The sequence below is a fragment of the Ctenopharyngodon idella genome, chromosome 17 (assembly GCF_019924925.1).
Source record: "Ctenopharyngodon idella isolate HZGC_01 chromosome 17, HZGC01, whole genome shotgun sequence".
Lineage (NCBI taxonomy): Eukaryota > Metazoa > Chordata > Actinopteri > Cypriniformes > Xenocyprididae > Ctenopharyngodon > Ctenopharyngodon idella.
Genome location: NC_067236.1, coordinates 3,712,029 through 3,727,891, shown reverse-complemented (window position 1 = coordinate 3,727,891; position 15,863 = coordinate 3,712,029). Strand labels below are relative to the sequence as shown.

Here is a 15,863-nt window from a genome sequence, read left to right as displayed (position 1 = left end):
AATATTGCAATTAGTATTTATTGACTTTTTTGAAAACAGGCAAGTATCAAAGGCTCCTAAGAAATACATATATATGGATGGTCAACTTTAAATAGCTTTAAAATTTTAAGAAAAGCCTGCAAATTACAGGCAATATGACACAATTTTTTTTGCCTTATTCATATTTGTATGATACACGATAAATACTACATACTGTATTAACATGGTACCCTGTACGAAGAGCGTTTTGATTTTTGTTGTTGATTCCTGCTGCAAGTGTAACACACCACATTTTTTTTAAGCATGCATATGAATATCTACATCACATGGTTCTACACTACTGTTCAAAAGTTAGGTGTCAGTAATATATTTTTTAAATACTTTAATGTTTTTATTCAGCAAGGACAGCAAGGATTGATCAGTAAAGACATTTATAATGTTACAAAAATGTTTTATAAATAAATGTTCTTTTGAAATTTCTATTCATCAAAGAATCCTGAAAAAATGTATCACAAAAACATTAAGAAATGCTTTTGAGCAGCAAATTAGCATATTAGAATGATTTCTGAAGGATCATGTGACACTGAAGATGATGACAGCAATGATGATGAAAATTCAGCTTTGTCATCACACGAATAAATTACATTTTTAAATACCTTAACTGTCACCCTCCTTTTTGAGCATAGACTTGAAGATGAACTATACAAACTTATATGGTTGTAATTCATTAATGCTTCATGAATACGGACCTATAGTCTCTTTTCAAAAAAGACACTCAGCAGATTATTGCTGAAGCGAAAGCACTTAAAAAAAAATGTAAAGTGTAAAAAAGTTGTACAGGTTTAAAGCAAAATGTAAAATATAGAAGTATAATAAAGCAAATGCACTATACTAAAACATTTTTATTTTATTTTATTTTATACAAAATATATATTTTACAAAATGATCTTTAATCTAAAAATCAAAGCCATATGTCTACCCAAGTTGTGTTCCAAATTTGAAGTCAATATCACAAAAATTCATTTTGTTTAGGCGCTGTACCAAAAATAGCCACCAGGTGTCAGTCACATTCCATTGGATATTTTGATGCATTCTCCTGTTACAAATTAATACATTTCTGTCACAATATAACTTCTATCACACACACACACACAAAAATGGAACATTGAGTCTCAGACCTTTCCAACAATAGATGTATTGTCAGGATTAGAAAAAAGTTTTGATTAAAAACAGTGCATTAAATTTTGTAATATGAAACATGACACCGCCCACTAGGGGAGGAAAGAAATTTAAGTACCGTTTCCATGGTAAGGAAGTGTCCGTTTTCAAAATTTTCCCAGAATGAATACTTAGGGTGTAAGCTTTCAAAAAAGATACCTAATTTATGATGAATAATAAAATATGTGATAGGGGGAAAAAGGGCAAACAAAAAAGCATCACTAGCTAGAGGACACTGACAGTTAAGGGGTTAAAATAGAAGTTTTAAATTGTAATAGTATTTCAATATTGCTGTTTTTACTGTATTTTTGATCAAATAAATGCAGCCTTGGTGAGTATAAGAGACTAATTTAAAAATCATATCACCCCCAAACTTTTGAATGGTAGAGTAAGTGGACGGAAATGTTATACTTTGTATGTATAATGGTTGTGATAGTGGTTCATTTGTTATGTAGTGACATTGCTTCCTTTTTATGCTTTGCATTGGTCCTGTCTAGTCTCTATCTGTATAGTCTAATCTATTTATATATGGTGGAGATCCTTCGCGATCCTCTTATGAGCATCAGTCATTCACTGTCAAACACTGTAAAGGCTGCCGATGAGGTTCGATCCTTTATAGCATGACCTCTGCGTGGCTTGTTTGTTTTTTTAGAGTTAATGCCAGGCTAGCTGTTTCTCTGATGTGCTGACACATCCTGCAGTAGAAGAGCCCAACCCAAAGCGTTACATCCTAGTAATGGGTGGAGGCCAAGACCTGGAACAGGATCTACTTAGCATGTATCCTGATATCTCAGACACCAAGCTTGTGTACATGTTCGCCTGTGGGTATATGGCTGCATGCCCAATTTTATGGGATGTGTGTTTTTGGTGCACAGACATTATGTCTGTCACTCACAAATACAAGCACATATTTTACAATCATTAATATGATCTGTCGGTTTGTGTGTGTGAAGATTTGCATTGCAGTCACCTGTGTTGAAGCCATCTACTTCCTTTTCAGTGTCAGATAAGCATGAAGCATTGAAGATACCCAATTTCTGCTTTCAGCTAGCTTAATGTTTGTTTATTTTAAGGTTATTATCCTTTACAACAGAGAAAGTGTGTTCAGCCACCGGAGATCCAAGTGACAGTTAGCCGACATCAACATGACAATGTGCATGTCTCTCTAAAACAAGAAACACATTGCTGATTCAATTCTGTTTACATAAGTGTTTATGACACTTAAAATGACACTTAAGTGTTTTTCATTCATGAATATGAACATGATTAGCAATATCAGCACTGTTTTATAGCATGTTTGTGAGTGTAGTATTGCTTTTAGAGAATAGAACAGTTCTATAAGAGTCAACAAATCATGTAAAAATTTATCATCTTTTATTGGAAAATTAAACAACATTTTATTAAACTTTGATAATTGCCTTAATCTTTTAAACTGAGAACTTACATAAGCATATGAGAGTCAAATTGGATAACTTGAGGGACTCATCTCAAGATCACTCATTTAACAGTTTATCTATTGCCAAAATTATGAAAAGAAAAAGATCAGTCGAGAATAGAAAATTATTGAAAATATTCAAATCAGGAATGTCAGAATCAGAATGCGTAATTCGTACATAAAAATGTCCGTCAAAACCAACACCTGTTGAAGATTTTCACTAACCCGGTGAAGTTTTTTATTTGGATTGGCTTTTATTCTCTTTAACATGCAGTGTGAAGAATTTCATTCCCTGATTATTATGATTCAATTTCAGCGAGTGAAGAACAAATTTAAACTCACATGCGTTATGCATTATGCACGTTATTTTCTCTAACAGACAGCATGTTGGCGCCACTCAGGCCGCCATTTTCTCCCTCTTACCGGAAACACGATAATCAAAACATCCGGTAGTGTGGGTTTTCCAGGTGATGCTTGCACTCGTTGAACCTCTGCTTCTCGTAAATTATGCATTGTGCACGTTATGTTTGACAGACATCAATGTTGTGATATTCAAATGATGTGGATTTAAAAACAGATGGGTTGTAGGGTAATAATTATTTACTTCTTAGCTGACAAGTTTCCAGTGATGGCCATGAGTGTGTCCATGTTTCTAGTTCTAATATTCCAACGACAGCCAGTCTAAGATTTTGACGGGCATGAGAAGGTGTGTGAGAGATGAACTATGTTCGATTTTTGGGTAATTATAAAACATGCTGGAGACATTCAAAATGCTTTTTGAAAAAGGTAATATCAGGACACTTGCAATTAGTTCTTTTGCTAATTTTTGCTCTGCCAATGAAAGTATGTTGTGAAAATTGTAATTATTTTTAGTGAACACTGACAATCGGAGTGGGACAAATAGGGGAGGACTAAATATGTGAAAGCCATCAATCAAATTGTTTTTTAATTGTCATTAAATAAACGTTAATATTGGTTTGTAAAAATGATATTTCTTTAGAAGGACTATCAGACTCAGGTATAAACTTTTTCATTCTTGGAGTTGGTATAACATATCTTTAAGTTATAATTAATTTAATTTAATTAGATTTGATGTATTGTAGCAGACTTCAAATGCTTTACGTTAATTGCACTTTTTTTATCATGCACTCTAAAAAATGCTAGGTTAAAAACAACCCAAGTTGGGTTGAAAATGGACAAACCCAGAGATTGGGTTGTTTTAACCCAGTGAATGGGTTGTTTTAACCCAGCGGTTGGGTTAAATGTTTGCCCAACCTGCTGGGTAGTTTTATTTAACTCAACTATTGTTTAAAAATTACTGTATTTCTTGCTTAAAATGAAACCAAAATAAGTTGGAAATTAACATTTATTAGTATGTTTAATGAATGAACATCTATTAATTAAGTTTAATGAATAATAATTAAACAATAAACATTTATTAAATTGCCTATTAACAAATGTTCACCTTTTGATTATTACTGCTGCCTCAAGTAATTATATGTCTGATTTTTAATTTCCAACCTATTTTGGGTTCATTTTAAGCCAGCGATATAATAATTTTTAAATAATAGTTAAATAATTATTATATAATGGTTAAATAAAACTGCCCAGCACGTTGGTCAAACATTTTCAAACCAACTTGGGTTATTTTTAACCCAGCATTTTTAAGAGTGTAATTTAAGAGTGCCCAAATAGACCAGTTCCAGGTTCATAGACCACCTTTCTCTATCAATATCAGCCAATGAATATATGATAGTTGTTACACTTTCTGATTGTTTTTATAGTGGCGTGGAACAGCAATATAAGGGTGAATGCACATCTTTGACCCTAAATTGAATTTCACTCCAGTGAGACGGTGTTTCTCTTTTGTCTGTTTCCCTGCTGATTTTATTTGTCTGACGTAGTTTGGGATAAGCTGACTGCTGTAGGCTGGGTCGTGTTATTACAACTGAGATGGTGGATTGTTTTCTTGCATGGGTAAACTGTCCTTTTGCAGTCCAAATTCAAAGCACACACGCCAAGTCCATCATAACAAACACGCTAAGTTCCCTATGGAGTTGAATTGGCCTTTCCTACAAGAGCAGAAATAGGGCTACAGTCTCAACAAGCTTTGTTCTTAGCAGGTGGATCGACCTTTGACATAACCCGTCACGCCCCCCCTCCCCCTATGCGTCTGTCCAGGCAGGAAACATACTATTTGGTCCCATCAACTCAGCTCTGTTTACGCCGGTACAGTGCGGTCCTCCTCGGCTTTTCCGACAGCCACCCACCCTGATATCACGTCTCACTCCCTCTCCGCCGTGCTTGGCTTCACGGTGAGCAGGAGGCGCGTTGGCGACCCCTTCGCGGCTTCCTTGTGGGTCCCATTGAAGTTCAAAATCCCTAGAATGGAGTGCCGTGTGGCCTAACAGGCTTGTCTGCTCCCTAAGTGGGTGGTCCACCAGTGACAGAGGGATTCCTCAGGGCTCTGTCCTCCTCTTTTGTGTCTCTGTGTTGGTTTAAGGAATAGACCTAGGATGGGCACTGCTTAACTGTGGAAGCCTGGTTACTGTGATCTGAAACCAAACAAACCTAGTAGAAAGGCCAACGCACTCACAAACATACAAAGACTCAAGCTATAAAACCCAACGAGTGGTTGGCATCTCTTGAAAGATTCACGAAATGAGGAATTTTTGTGGATGTTTGGGTCAATTTAATGAAAACATGTCCAGGTCATATTTTTATCAAAAGATAAAATAAGAAATTATATTTTGCATGAAGACCATTAGAATTGTTTGCATTGTGACTTTTTTTTTTTTTTGGTTACAAGTCTTATAATTGTTATTTACAAATTCTCTATAATGTAATAGACAACATTTTGTTTATTTATTTATTTGTTTATTCTTTATCAATTGTGATCCGCATTACATTCTCATCGTAGTATAGTAAATAGTAGGGGTGTAATGTTACCCTCATGTCATAATTCGATACATATCACGATACTGAACTCACGATACGATATCGATACTCCAAGAGATATGGTAAAAGGTTAACAGTAGGTTAAATGTACTGTTTATTAAAATGCTAAATTTGGTATTACATTGGGGGTGGAAATGAATAGGTTTGGACTTGGTGCTAGTAATCCAGTGCACAGGACAATGCTGATACCATAATAAAAATATTCATGATTCTGAAGCTGAAAATACAGAATTATTTTAGATGAAAATGCTTGCACTCTTTCATTGACTAGATATATTTAAAGTAATGTAGGCCACTTTTTACTGGTAACACAAGACATTTGGCATTATCAGGACCCACAAATATACCCCCATTGCATTATTATAAATTATATTCAACATTATATATACTAGTTTAATGTCGTACTGGCACTAAAACTCTGTAAACTTGATTTTTTTTCTCACACAGTAATTTCCATTTTGGGTGAGCTATATACAACTATCCACGATTGCATTTTTGTATTGTGATATATTGTGACACAATATATTGTTACACCATTAGTAAATAGTATAGTAAATACTGTAAAAATGGCTGTAAGAAAGTATTTTTTATTTAAATCAGCATAAATTGCTCTATAACAATGTAATAATGTAAAAATGCTTGACAGATTAAATAATATATCGTTTTAATTTTGTATTACAGTTTGGGAGAAATGTGCTTATCTGTCATTAAAATGTCATAAAGCAAAAGAATTAATGTTAATAATGTGTGTTATTTTCTTTATACTAAACATATTTTATTTTATTTTCTTCTTAAATGTGACCCTGGACCACAAAACCAGTCATAAAATCACACAGCTATAGCCAACAATACATTATATGGGTCAAAATGATCAATTTTTCTTTTATTCCAAAAATAGTAAAGATCATGTTCCATGAAGATATTTTGTAAATTTCCTACCGTAAATATATATAAAGATTATTTTTGTGAGTGGATATGCATTGCTAAGCTTTTCATTTGGACAACTTTAAAGGTGATTTTCTCAATATTTTGATTTTTTTTTTTTTTTTTTTGCACCCTCAGATTCCAGATTTTCATATAGTTGTATCTCGACCAAATATTGTCCTATCCTAACAAACCATACATCAGTGGAAAGCTTATTTATTCCGATGATGTATAAATCTCAATTTCAAAAAATTGACCTTTATGACTGGTTTTGTGGTCCAGGGTCACAAATAATATATTTTCTTAATTTTTACTTTTGATTTTTGGGAGAAATATGACAGATCTCAAATCCGTTCTCAACAGATTTTGTGAGATTCTTCCATTTGCGTGTGAGTGTGTGTATTTTCAATGATTTTATACAATCCCTTCAAGATTGTATGTCTCTTGCTTTACTTGCATGTCAAAACAGTTTAAACTGATATAGAAGCTGTTAAATTTCTATAGAAATGAAATAGTTTTAACATTTATAACAAGTTTTTGCTGAATGTGAATTTTGATATGAAGATTGTCAGGTTTATTTGAATTTTTATAATTTGTGGTACCTGTGGTATCTGATTTATTATCTGTGGCAGTAAGTAAATGTTTTGGCCCCTGATTCTAAAGCCTTGTTATTCACTTATTTTTTATTTTTTTTTAAATTATGAAATAATATAATTCTTTTAGTATCACAGGGGCTCTGATGATCCATAAACTCTTAAGAGCTGAACTGATTTCAGACTGACGCTCGTATGTTGCTAACACTCCTACCACCCAGTTGCGAGCAGGATTCCAGACGACCTAGTGATGGCCCATGAAGCAGAGAGGAAAACAAACAAGGCTTACTTTGCTGTGAACCACAGATGCTTGGGAACTGTTTGAACAGGGAGCAATTTAAACGGTCACTCCTGTGGCCTGTGTTCAAACATCAAGTGGTAATGAGGACGGAGTGCCTGGTCCTGTTGCCCTGGCCTCCCCTCAGCTTTTCAACACATTCACGCGCTCAAAGGAGGCCGGCCGAACAATAACGGGCCACTTTCACAGACTGGCATTTTTACTGCTTTTTTACGCACTTGTATTTTGGGAATGTTTAAACAAACCTGCGACAAATACTCAGTGGGCGTATGATTGGCACTTGAGTTGGAGAATTTATTAAGAGAGTGGGACCAGTGGACTGAAATTCATTGGCCTGCCTAGAATAGTTCAACCAAAATGAATATTCTGTCATCATTTACTCACCCTCAAGTTGTTCCAAAGCTGTATGAATTTCTTTCTTCTGCTGAACACAAAATGGGACTACTATGGAAGTCAATAGGGCCCATCAACTGTTTGGTTACCGACATTCTTCCAAATATCTTCTTTTGTGTTCAGCAGAAGAAGGAAACTCATACAGGTTTGGAACAGCTTGAGGGTGAGTAAATGATGACAGAATTTTCATTTTTGGGTGAACTATCCCACTTTAAATCTAAAAAATTGCTTTGCTCCCGTATGCTCTCGCAGATTTCTGTAGAATTATGAGGCCTGTCATTTGCATAATTCTAAATTTGTTGCATGTTTATCTATTCATTATTTAATCAAATTTGATAATGTTTTCAGCTGCTAATAAGAGTGTAGAGCTCGGAGTAATTTTCCCTCAAGATCAGCACAGAAAAGGTCAAAAATACACATTCCATGTGGGCCTAGCCGTGTGTTAGTGAAGCATAGTCCTCTTTGTGCTAAGTTCTTAATAACTTGTTCGTTAGAGAAGAGCATCATTGGCATAGATTTGATCTAAGCACATGTACGTGAGCATGTATTCGAGAAGAGACAGTCATGTGATTCCTCTATTGTACATCAGCTGCTCTGTAAATATTTGCAGTGATGTACATCCCTGAACACACAATACCTCCCACAAGCCTCTCCGCATGTGTCCCACAGTAGCACCGACGTCGCCCAAGTGCCTGTGATATCCGAATATCACTCATTTATATGAACTTTGTTTGTTCCCCAATGTCCTCCAGTTAGAAAAGAACCCTGGAATGTCCTGGAGTGTTTTCTCACTTCAGTCTCCCGCTGTTTAAAGCTGGTTTGTTTGAAGGACAGGTCGAAACCGCGAGCATCACTCATCCTTAAGGGTGAAAAAAAGAAAAAGGCTGTGTTTGGATTTGACGCTTCTGCATTGCCCAAAGTTCAGCTTTGCAGTTCGTGTTGGAGAAAGGATTTCCTGAACAAAGGAAGATGTGTTTGTTGAGGATCCTCGAACCACTAGCTATGTGTGTGTTTTAGCGCCGGGCACTGAGGTGACATGCACAGCAATCACGACGGATTTTGTAGCCCTTTCAATGTTGCTTTGAAAAAGCAGGGTTAAATTTTAGGACTCAATATGACAATTTTTCCATTGATGGACATTTAGGGAAATGATGGGAATATTTGTGATGTCATTAGAAGGATAGTTTATTGACAAAACATTGTTAACAAAAATTACAATGGAAAAGCTTCCACCAAAACACCCAGTTACCTATTTTTACTATTGTTTAGCCATGATTCTTTAATATTGATGAATTGATCTCCTGCAAACAATCTAAGAAACTTTCAGAGTATTTTTACAGTGCTAATAATAGCCTATATGGGCTTTTTAATAGCAAATGCTACATATTGAAGTTTAGCATTTCTGTTAGTATGTCTATCATCCAAGCGGATATGATTATTGGCCAATATGTGACCCTGGACCATAAAACCAATCATAAGTCGCACGGGTGTATTTGTAGCAATAGCCAACAATACATTGTATGGTTCAAAATTATTGATGCCAAAAATCATTAGGATATTAAGTAAAGATCATGTTCCATGAAGATATTTTGTAAATTTTCGACCATAAATATATCAAAAGTTTATTTTTGTGAGCGGATATGCATATTTCATTTATTGACATTTCATCAATATTTCTTTTTTTTTTTTTTTTGCACCCACAGATTCCAAATATTCAAATAGTTGTATCTCTGCCAAATATTGTCATATCCTAACAAAACCATACATCAATGGGAAGCTTATTTATTCAGATGATGTATAAATTTCCATTTAAAAAAAGTAACCCTTATGACTGGTTTTGTGGTCCAGGGTCACACATGATAACATAAAAGAAGCCAAATTTTGTCTTATTTGTCCGTCTGACTGGTTTATCAGCTCATATTACTATAATATTTTGGTGGATGTATGGTTAACAAGGTAAATTAAATGCCTTGATAGTAAAAGCCATTATGTACTTCAGCATCAGTTTAAGTTGAAAATGCTGATAAATGTAAAAAAAATATCTGTAGTTAATAAAAATCCTGTCTGTAAATGTAGATAAGGATGATATATAGATTGCAGCGCATTTTTTTTATTTTTTTTTTTTATCTAGCCAGTGTTATTATTCATAGCAATTGTCTTCATTCTAAGGAGACAGTAACAAATGTACAAAGACAAGCAGTCCCATCTGTTCATTTTTATTGGAGAATGGCTGTACGTAGAAAGATAATGAGTCGAAACTTGCGCAGCTTTCAGTAGAAGCGACACGGAGTCGAGAAGGCGAAACACTTGGCCGGAATGTCTTTCATAAGAAGGCTGACCTTGAGTTGACTCTTTCCCTGAGCCCCACCTCTCCTGTTTGGCGTCTCTTCGATGAGTAATAACAGCTCCACGGCTGGTGACGCCACCTTGCACTAGTTTCACAATCTTTCATGCCACAATGAGGCATTGTTTTCTTTATGTTTCTGTGCCCAAGTTAAAATGCTTTTAAACTCGTATGAGGAAAGGAATGCGGTTGAAGTGTTTTGTTTTGATCGGTGCGTGAGCAAGGGTGGTGACAAATGAAATATTAATAATTAATATTTTTATCATAACACACAGAACACCTCTGCAGGAAAGACATGCATCAGGATTGTCTTTTCTTCAGATCTTTGATTTCAAAGAAATATTGAGGGGAAACATCAGTTAAAATGTGAATTGAGTTCCTTTTTTGTGCTCCAGAACTGTGAGTGTGTAACAGTGTTTGAAATATGAGCGAAACCTTCCTTTGCTCGCATATCGACTGCATTAAGCTCATCCTTAAATAACTCTGTTCTCCCTCCCAAATGTTAGCCAATGCAAATCTCAGCTTAGTCCATATTTACACAGCCAATTTTGAGGTTACATTCAGCAGATGAATTATCCAATCGCTGAAATATTCACTCTTGACATTGAATTGTAGAATTGAAATAAAATGTGCTGTTTGTCTAAGTGCTTACAAATACAGACCTTTTAAAATTAATTTTTGATGAATAACTGTGACAACCTTACTTTGTCAGCAAATCATGCTGTCGAAAGCTGCAAAATTCACTCCAGGTGGATTGAAATGAATCATTTTCTAAATAATGAAAGCATTGGCGTAAAACTAATGTTTAAGAGAAGTACTGGTGCAAATATTTAATCTTACACTGAGTTTAGTGAACCCCTGAACTTTTGGTTGTTTGGAATTTAGGAATTAAATTAAGAGGTTATTGGTAGCGGTAGTACAACAGAGAGCTTAACACAAAACCAGCATTCTGTGGTGTGAGTGGAGGATTGAGGTTGGAGGTCAAGGGTCAGTTCATGAATATAAAGCAAGCATGAAAGTAAATTTTCACCATTTCCAAATTTGATATGAATAATACAACATTGATTTCATTTTATAACTCATTTTTCTGTTACTGCATTCACCATTGCAATGCACAGAATTATAGGATGAAACCTATATTTATTATTAGGGGTGTGATGATACATCACGATACACGACATTGGGTTCACGAGACGAGATGATATTTTAACACTATTTTTAAGAAATCTTCAATGACGGAATATATAAAATAGTCTTTTATTCAACTGAAAGTCATAAAATGCAAAAGAATGCAGGTGCATTAATGCAGTATGAATTATCATATGCCATAAAAGACAGAACAATATAATGAAAGCACTGTAAAAGGTTATGCCACAAATTCAACTCCGTCACGCTGATATCGCAAATTAGCTTTTCACCTCAAAGAGAAAAATTGTCACGTTTTAATATTGTATTTTTTCACTGTATCTTATGCAATGATTGCAGATAGTATTTGTGTGAAACCTTGATGCTAAGTTGAATTATTTTTGGTGCGAATCATATCGCTCATGTCATAACTGATAATTGACAGGATCAAACACACAATACAGAGCATTCAGGGTTTATCCTATTGCACATCTTGGGGGGCATTTTGCCTGCTTTTATTCATTCAAAAGCAGTGCTGGCTGTTTAAAGGCAGTTGTGGGGTGGGGGACGCGCTTTCTTTATTCCTAGCATGGCTCACGCTTCTCTCGCACCCAAATTAGCTGGATATGGGGAAATTGAGGCACTCATCCTGGCAGATTTGGAGGGTCATTTCTCCTCCCCCGTTAATGCAGGAGGATCAGTGAATCGCGGCCTGATAGACGCCGCCGAGGACGGATCCATCAGAGAGATCTGAGATGCTAGCGCTAGCTCATTCCCACAGGCTCAATTCAATTATCACTGCGTCTGCTCTGAGAATGAGCTTTACGCCCGTCCTGCTTCACAGATCCCACTCTCCCTGCTAGACATCTTCATCATCTAAGAAACATAAGGCCTACCTGGAGAATTTTCAAGTCATGCGAGGAATTATGCTTTGATTTGAGAGACTGTGTAATTATAGACCTTCAATAAAGTGACATTGATGGTCCTGTAGGATTTTTAATATGTAATTTTGATTAGTTAATCTTTTAACTCACCACCTGGCAGTAGATTTTTCAGAGGGAATAGTTTTACAAAACTATTATATACATATCTCCAGTAAAATCTGGATGGGTTGACAAAGTCTCATTCATTTTTGAACTAAAATGTTTTGTTTTTGTCGCTAAAGGTGATGATGTAACTGAATACAAGTAACCTTGTCAAGTAGGGCACAATCTTTTTGGTTTATAGCCCATTTGAGTGGGTTTGTTTGCTGAAGGTCGAACAAGCTCAGTCTAAACCCCCTCAAGTTTTATCTTTGATCAGTATTGGTTAATCATCTACTTGAGCCAATCAATATTTTTAGTTAAGAGTTCCACAAGTTAAGAATTGTTGAGTAATTTTTATTTTGGGATTTCAGCTAAATATGAAATCAGAGTACAAAGTTGTTTTTTGTTCAAAGTTTATTTGTGCCACAGATGTTGAATAGCCTAACTTCACTCTCAGCATCCAGCAGGTGCATTTGAAGAATCATTAACTTTTATTTGTGCTGTTTGAATTGTAAATATATAGTTACGGTTTGTATAGTGTCTTGGTCTAGATTCAAAGACTGACATGCTGCAAATAGAAAAAATGATTATTAAATATAAATAAACAGTTTTTTATTAATATATATTACAGCGGGGTTCAGAAGTCTGAGACCACACTGAAAAGCAGCCGTTAAAAAATCTAATTTTTAACAAAAAAAAAAACAATAAAGGCATAAAGTAGTTGTTGAGTTTGTGTTTAACTCGAATGCAACAAGCCTAATACTAAGACATTCTTAAAATCATGTTGATTTTTTTTTTAACACAACTTTTCACCCAAATGTTTATGCTAATTTATTCTGAAAAACAAAAAAAAGTTTAAAAAGCTTTTTTATTATTCGTTAAATGAAAGCATTTTCAGTAGAGGCCTCAGAGTTTTGAATCCAAATTCATACAGTTTGACTTTTAACAACTTTTTCAACTTTTAAAAATTAAGTAGTTGTTTTGTCTCCATTCCTGTTTGCTCAGTTGCAGATATTTTTGAGCCAGAAACAGTTTTCACTAATCGGCATTAACAGTTGGAAAATGGAAAATAAACACCAGCCCTCCAGTACATGTAACTGATTGACAAAAAACAGTTTCTATTGTTAATATCTATCAGCGAGTCAATAAAATCTTTTGATCCAGGAAAAGTCAAGACCATTCAAATCTTCACGACAGCCCGTGACAATCAAATTACACGATGGGGTGCTCCCAGGTGCTTGTGCGCACCTCCCCGTATAAAAGAGCCTGTTTATCCATATCAAATCAGTTCATGTCTGCCTTTTTCATGCTGTACAATTAAACCTGCTTTAAGACTCTCTCCACATTAATGTCCGTATCAAAATTCATAAAGAATCGGTAAGACGAGAATCCTGAGCTCGTAGATTCACAGGGATTTCGCATGAAGCCCGTTTAATCAGGATAACACTGTTATTAATATTCATAAAGTCAGCTGGAATACAAATGACAGCCTGAAGAATCTGGAAACTTTTTGCGGAGGAAATGCATTAAATGCAGCTTAAAAAATTAATGGAATTTAGTTTATATTAGAGGGAAACGCCAACCCCCCCTCATCAGGCGATTGAAATTGGGCTTAGACATTTCTTTTTGAAGAATTCCATCTTTGACAGACATCAAAGGCATTTTCAATGAATGCGACGCATGAATGGTCATTTAAAAGGATTTAAAGACATTACACTGCAATAATTGTACATGAATAATAAGTAGCCCACCGAGGCAATTAGCTTAAAGTCTACAAGACAGGAAAATGAAGATCACTGAGCGACAGCAAAGGACAAATTGAAATGAGAAAAGTTTGAAGGAAGGATAAAGTGGCTTTAAGTGGCAAATGCTGTTTTGTAAGATTTGAGCCGTCTTTTACATTTGATGCGTGCCTCTAACCTATTAATGTTTCTTTATTTACTCATGTTTTATCCCTGTGAAGGAATATTGATGAAAGGAAGGCATCTGAAGGAAATGATAGTCCTCTTTTGTATCTTTTTCACGTTTCTAGAGAGTTGACAGATATGTTTTTAAAGTACTCTAATTGGCACACAGTCAAAGACTTACATTTTCACATTGTATTTGACACAGACACACACACACGCGTTGGGTTTCCATGCTTTATGCAGACTTTCCATAGACATAATGATTTTCATACTGTTCAAACTGTATATTCTATCCCTCATCCCTAACCCTACCCCTAAACACAACCTTCACAGCAAACTTTCTGCATTTTTACATTTTCAAAAAACATAATTTTGTCTGATTTATAAGCTGTTTTCCAAGAAAAAAGTCAATTTTATCCCCATAACATAGGGAATACCAGGACCACACACACACACATATAATATTTTCAAGCTGAATCGTGTATTTATCCACTACTATCATCACAAAATAGAATTGCAGAAATAATCTTCCTCCATAACACTCCCTATGTCTGCCATTGGTCAGTCAGACAGATAGCCTCGCCCTAATCTCACACCATTGGTTGAGACAGTGATATAGTGTGCCACAGTATTTACAGTTTTTAGTTTCTGTATTATTTTAACATTCAAAAAATCACACAAATTCAATAAGTGGCCTTTAACTTAGCTTTGGCTGCTTTTAACTGTTTAACCACATCAAGTTTGTGATTCTTTTTTTTTTTTTTGCATCATTTGAGCTTGTTGAAATAGCATCTTTATTCAGAGGCATAAACTATGATTTGATTTGTGTCAGATCCTCATCTAGCTGTAGTGCCACTGTTTATACACAATGACTGGTTATTGGCTTCATTGTAGCATGTTAAACTCTGCAAGATTTGGCGTGAATGTAATTTTCGGCACTGCCCTGTGAGCACCAAGGCTAATAGCTCATTAATCTATCATGAAACTCCTGCAGATTATGTAGAAAATGTAGATGCGATGCTAATTCACCATCTGGAGCGTCAGCCGCAAAGAAACAGGCCTCCTATTGCACTCTGCACAATTCAAACTTTCATTAAGCCAGAACGAGCTCTTCCCTGTTTTTCAATATCGGATTATTGGATAGTATCAGTTTCATTAAGTTTCTTGGGGGTGATTCTCTCAGGAAACGGTGTCAATCAATGAATCGGTCCAAATTTATTTGGAAAAGTGATCTTTCCGGAGAACTGTTTAACGTGTCTCGCTGAAAATTACGTGAACATCAAAAGGTCAGGTTTGTATGCTTTGTGTTGTTTTTTTCCCCTTTCTGTCTTTTCCAAAGCTGCTTTTTCTTGTTAGTGTTAAAGGATTACCAGGCGTCTTAGCCATACCTACTATCTTTAGTCTTTCTTCATCCTCGTCCTCCTCTCTTTCTCTGTGAAAGTGCGGTGCGCGGGGCCAGCTCCCGCTCAGAGTCTATCACTGAGATTAATGGAGCCCTGTGGTGTTTGGCACAAAAAGCCAGTTGTCCGTTCACGCCTGACTGTGTCTGAGCTGAATAGCGTGTGAGCGGTGTGAGCTGTGTGTGCTGGCTTACAGCGCGGGGATAACGTTCCACTGGCATCTGCCCCAGGGGTCACCCCCACCCGCCTTGCGCACAACCTCCC

The 15,863-nt window shown here is 35.7% G+C and overlaps 1 protein-coding gene across 3 annotated transcripts in view; it reads left to right on the top strand.

The window, feature by feature from the left end:
- Positions 1–15,863, top strand: part of mipol1 (mirror-image polydactyly 1) — a 94,337-nt gene that overhangs the window by 11,121 nt on the left and 67,353 nt on the right. The gene's annotated exons all lie outside the window — the stretch shown is intronic.